This window comes from Oryctolagus cuniculus, chromosome 6 (assembly GCF_051225735.1).
Source record: "Oryctolagus cuniculus isolate XC-2025 breed Fujian yellow rabbit chromosome 6, ASM5122573v1, whole genome shotgun sequence".
Lineage (NCBI taxonomy): Eukaryota > Metazoa > Chordata > Mammalia > Lagomorpha > Leporidae > Oryctolagus > Oryctolagus cuniculus.
Genome location: NC_142872.1, coordinates 159,334,868 through 159,340,867, shown reverse-complemented (window position 1 = coordinate 159,340,867; position 6,000 = coordinate 159,334,868).

Sequence of the window (6,000 nt, the reverse complement as noted above, 5' to 3'; positions counted from 1 at the left end):
CCCCTGGTTCGCTGCACATCCTACACACGTTAAGTTTCCTCCTCGCCCTTACTCCCTCCTCTCCCTCTCCTCCTCTCCCTCTCTCTCCTACCTGCCCACTTACCCTGCACTTCCCTGCCCCCTCCCTCAGGCCGCCCCCTCCCCCCATGCCCTGCACCTGTGCTTTGGAAACTGTCTCTGGCCTCAACCCCGCTGGCACTGGGGAGGGCGCCGATGGCAATGCGAAGGCTTCAGGGCCCTTGACATGAGGACAGCCAGGCTGGGGTGAGGCCAGGGCCTAACCGCTGTTTGGGGACATAGCAGACTGGTTTCTCCAGCGGGCCCCTTGGCCCCGGGGTGGCTCAGTGGGGCAGAGGCAAAACCAGGCAATTACTGTGGTTTATGACAAGGGCTGGACCGGGCTTTGGAGCAAGGCTCTGGGAGCCGGGAGACAGCCACAGACTTTGCTGGGGCCCACAGAAAGCTTCCAGCAGCAGGAGGGACCCTGGGAGCCGGGGCCTGCAGAGAACCCAGGGGCTGGAGCAGCTGAGAGGCGGGGATGGGCGGTCCAGGATCAGGGGGCAGCAGGGCCAAGCCGCAGAAGGCACGAGCACTCTGGAAATGGCCTCGTGGAACCAGGAGGCTTGGACTTCATCTTCCCTGCCACCTTGCACTCTCTGCCCGTTTGCCTCCACGTCTGCCATGTCAGGGCGGTCACGGCTGTGCCCACGGTTACTGCGGGAATGAAGCTCCCATGCTAAAGGTGGGGCAGGCACTGTGCGGCTCTGACAATGGCTACTCTCTGGGTGGAGGCGTGGTCAGCGGGACTCTGTCCCCACGTGCAGGACTCCCGGGGCTGCAGGACAGCGGCACAGGCACTGTGGGGTGCTCTGAATAGCCCAGAATCCTCAGCCCCCGGCATGGCTTATGGAGCAACCACAGCTGCTATTAGCGAGCACGGACAGTTTGCCGGGCACTGCACATGCCTCATCTGTGACCCTCGCAACAACTCTGCACCCCCGCTTTGTAGATAAGGAAGCTGAGCTCAGACACAGGCTACTGAGAGACAGGGCTGGGAGTTAAACAGCCCCCTCTACACTGCACACAGGGGCGCTCAGTAAATGGGGACTGGTAGAAGGTGGGTGAATCAGGAGGTGGAATAGGATCCAGGCATTGCACCTGCGGGTGGCGGGACGGGCAAATGGGTGGTCTTGGCTGCCCCGACCATCTATGCACTCTTGATCCTTGAGTGCCTTCAGTGCCGGGGAACCCCTGGCTTGCAGGCCTGGGGGCATCTGAGCACCTGCCTTCTATCCGAGATAGGGTGGCCTGGATATAGTTATCAGGCCCTGCCCTTCAGGGCTGGGCTCCCTGGGAGGTTTATTGTGGGCAGGAACCCTGGGTGGCAAAGGTAAGCAGATCAGGAGCCCGAGTAGCTGCCTTTGTGTGCCAGCGCCCTTGTGGGGGAGGGGAGGCAGGTGGAGGGAGGGGTCCCAGAGCTCCAGAGTGGTGGGGGGCTTGGCCTTGGGGTCTGTTATTCAGGGAAGGCTGGCCCTGTCTCTGCCTGTGTGCAATCGCCAGCCTCCTGCGTCTCCACATTCTCTGGTAAAACCCAAAGCTGTGCCTGCTGCTCCACCTTCACGGATATGGAGTTTAAGGTCCTCGCCCACGTGGGCAGCCTGCCCGGGGCATGCTGCATGCACTGCTCCCCAGAGTTAAGGCTGAAGGCAGAAGCGAAGATCCCTGGTCATTTGAATCACCCAGCTGCTTGTTAACAACACAGCCACTGTGCTGGGGTCGGGGCCTGGAAATCGGAATTTCCAGCCAGCCTTCCGTTCCGAGCAAGACTTCAGGGGCTGGATGATGTCTCGGGCACTCTCGCCCGCTGCACCTGGTGATGACCGCCCGGTCCATGTCCCAGCTTAAAGCAGCCAGTTGACTTTCCCGCAGCCCTGAGGCCCGGAATCTGGAACTCAGTGTCCCTGGGCTGGTGTCGAAGTGTCCACAGGGCCACTTCCAAGTCCAGGGCAGACTCCATTCCATGCCTACCCAGCTTCTGGGGACCGCTGTGTGCTGTGGCAGGTGGTCCGTCTGGCCATTCTCTGCCCTGGTGGTCACATCTCTGTCTCTGCCTCACGAGGACACCTGTGATTGCAGTAGGGCCCACCTGGACCAGCGGGGCGAGCCCTCACGGGATTCGTCAGAGTCGCAGAATGAAATCCCTTGTGCCGTTGGCACATCTCAGCGCTCAGGAGCTAGGCATCGTGGGGGGCCAGGATTCATCCGAACACAATTGTCTGGCCTGTTTGTCGGAAGAACAGTGGCTCAGAGAAGCTCCTCAGAGACCCAGCTAGGAGCCACCTGCTACATCACAGTTAACTCGAGCCGGGCAGGGCTTAGAACCCCAGGCTGCTTTTGTTTGGGATTTCAGAGGTGGCCCAGGCTATTTATAGCAGTGGGATAAATCCCAGCCAGCTCTGGGCCAGGCCAAAGCCAGGAGCCAGGAACTCCATCCTGGTCTACCCCAGAGGGGGCAGGGATCCAAGTACTTGGGCCATCTTCTGCTTCCTCCCCGGGTGCACAGCAGGAAGCAGGACTCGAAGTGGAGTGGCTTGGACTAGAACCCTCTGATGTGGGATATTCTCGTCCCAAGAGGCAGTTGGACCAACTGCACCCCGACACCTGCCCTCATTTCAACTGGATCGCATCATCAGATGAACACGTAAGGGCAGCCGGGTCGGTGGCGTGACTTTCCGGGGCCGGCAGTCTCTGGGACACGAGGTAGCTAAGTTATCCAGGCATCTTCGGTGTCCCAGAGCCCACTGTAACCTCTCATACAGCTACAGTGGCTTTGACTGGAAGAAAGAGCACCCACACACAGCCAGACTAAGGGAGGAAGGAATTTGTTGACCCTGGGAAAGGCTTGGTTCAGCCCCTCCCTGGCTATCAATAAGACCCAGATTCTTCTCAAGTTCCCCTCCTACTTTTTACTGTGTTGGTTTCACCTGAGGCTTCATCTCCTCAGGTCACAAAAAGGCTGCCAACAACAACCTGGGCTGCATCCCTCATCTTCCACAGCAATGGTAGCACCAACATGAACCAGACACCATGCCAGGCGCTGAGGTGGGAACCTGAACAAGACCAGGCTTGGTGCAATGCAGAATGCCTTAGAGCTGGGTTTCCACACTCAGTGTTCACTTGTCTACATTAAAAACACACAGAAAGATGAAATTTCGGGTGGCCTACAAGCTGCCTGTCAGACCCCCATGCAGTACAGGGTGGGATATGCCGGGCAGGCCACTGGCCGTCGACCCCCATCAGTGAGTGCAGACTGTCCCCCGTCTGAGGACATCGCACCACCGTGTGCAGTGACAAGTGGATGTGGTCACAAACTCACCCAGCCAGGCTGGGTTCAGTTGGGTCCCCCCGAAAGACACGGTAGAAGCCTCAGAAAGTGACTGTATTTGGAAACAGGATCATGGCCGAGGTAGTTAGTGACGATGAGGTCACCCTGAAGTAGGCTGGGCTTTGACTTCCAAGACAGGTGTCTTTGAGATGAGACACAGAGGAGAGGCGACACAGACGGCGCTGGGAGAAGACGGGCAGGGGCTACGGAGGTAGAGACCGAGCGGTACTGTGCACAGGGAGGGACGCTGAGGACGCCTGGGCAGTACCAAAGGCCAACCAAGGCCCTGTGACATCGGGACCTCGGACTTCTGGCCCCCAGAGCGGCTGGTCACAGAGTCAACCCCATGTGCCTGGCCTTTCTCCATCCACTTTTTTCCCTTCCCCAGGGAGCCCGCACCAAACACAGGGCCGTGCTCGTTGGACGATGACAGAATCGTCAGCCAAATCAGCCTCTCCTCTCTCGGCCGGTGCCCAGCCTCAGGAAGTTTAGTTGAGCAATGAGGACATGTGTCCTCCAGGTCCCACAGGTGTCCAGTGGGGGTGCCTGTCCCTCTGGTCCTTCCTGGCGGAGGCCACCTGACTTCTCAGGAGCTGCTAGCCGCAGGACAAGACTTCCATCACCTCCACTCTCCACTCCTCGCCAGGCCTCCGACAGTGTGAACCAGCGCTTTAAGTCTGAATAATGCCACGGGGCACCTGACTAGTCGGCTCCTGCACGGAGACTTAAACACAGACCAGGCAATGCCACATGGAGTCATGTCCACCACACTCTCAACAGCAGCCTCCTCCCAGTGCCCAGAGTGCATTTTTTTTTTTTTGACAGGCAGAGTGGACAGTGAGAGAGAGAGACAGAGAGAAAGGTCTTCCTTTTGCCGTTGGTTCACCCTCCAATGGCCGACACGGCTGGCGCGCTGCAGCCGGCGCACCACACTGATCCGAAGGCAGGAGCCAGGTGCTTCTCCTGGTCTCCCATGGGGTGCAGGGCCCAAAGACTTGGGCCATCCTCCACTGTCTTCCCGGGCCACAGCAGAGAGCTGGCCTGCAAGAGGGGCAACCGGGACAGAATCCGGCGCCCCGACCGGGACTAGAACCCGGTGTGCCGGCGCCGCTAGGTGGAGGATTAGCCTAGTGAGCCGTGGCGCTGGCCAAGAGTGCATTTCTGAAGAAGGAGCCGGGAACACGATTTCTAACAGTGAAGAGAAGAAAAAGAACTGGCAATCACAGACATCAAACGTTGGCCAGCTGCCGGCATTCCTCTGGCTTTGCTGTGTCTTCTCTCTCACCACCAGGGTGGACTCTTGTATACGTTGTGCACAAATGGAGCACAAAGAGTTTAAGCGCGTGCTCTGTGTCACCAGCAAGCCCCGGGAGCTGTGACGTAGCACCCTTCCTCCAGGCCAGGCCATTGAGGCACAGGGCCCCGTGGGTGGGAGACAGCAGGGTCACAGGAGCTGACGCCCTCCACCACGGCTTGCACCGCTCTGTCGGCTCTCTGCAGCTGTTCCAGCCAATGGGAGGGACCAAGCAGAATATCTCCTTCCAGGGGCTGTGGACTGGGGCTGATGCTATCAGTTTAGAAGTAGAAATCGAGCCGGCGCCGCGGCTCACTAGGCTAATCCTCCACCTAGCGGTGCTGGCACACCGGGTTCTGGTCCCGGTCAGGGCACCAGATTCTGTCCCGGTTGCCCCTCTTCCAGTCCAGCTCTCTGCTGTGGCCCGGGAAGGCAGTGGAGGATGGCCCAGGTCCTTGGGCCCTGCACCTCACGGGAGACCAGAGAAGCACCTGGCTCCTGCCTTTGGATCAGCGCGGTGCGCCGGCTGCAGCGTGCCAGCCGTGGCGGCCATTGGAGGGTGAACCAACGGCAAAAGGAAGACCTTTCTCTCTGTCTCTCTCTGTCACTTCCACTCCGCCTGTCAAAAAAAAAAAAAAAAGTAGAAATCATGAAAAATCATGAATAAAATCTGTTAAGAAGTAGAAATCATAAATAAAACAAACGCGGGTGAAGAGGCAGACGTGAAATGCAGCGATATCCGAGCGGCCAGGAGGCCAGCGGCCTTGGGGACGTGGATGTAGACCCCGGCGATGCCAGGCCCCGCATCTGCCTTTCTGTGTCCTCCAGCATCGCCCGCCGGTCGTGGGCTGCACCGTGTGATGGAGGGAGGCAGCCGAATCCGGGCTGGACAGATGCCCCTGGCTCGCCTGGCCTGGAAATCCAGGCGCCTCCACTTGCAAGCAGGCTCTCTCATGTTCCAGACTTGTGTCCCCGCGAAGCAGGCGTGCCGACAGCCGCAGGACCCAGGGCGGCTGTGAAGACGTGGATGCACATGCGTGAACACACCCTGACCTCCCAGGGGCAACCCGGGTGATTTTCACCACGACACCTATCCAGGGGCAAGTCAGATCGAGCGGGTTTACGTAAGGAAGCTGAGATTCCCGAGCTGGGACGGCGTTGTGGGTTAAGCTGCTGCCTGCCACGCAGGCATCCCATATGGGTGCCGGTTGGAGTCCTGGCAGCCCCACGTCTGATCCAGCTCCTTGGTGATGCGAGTGGGAAAGCAGCAGCAGGTGGCCCAAGTGTCTGGGCCCCCACACCTATGTGGGAGACCTGGAAA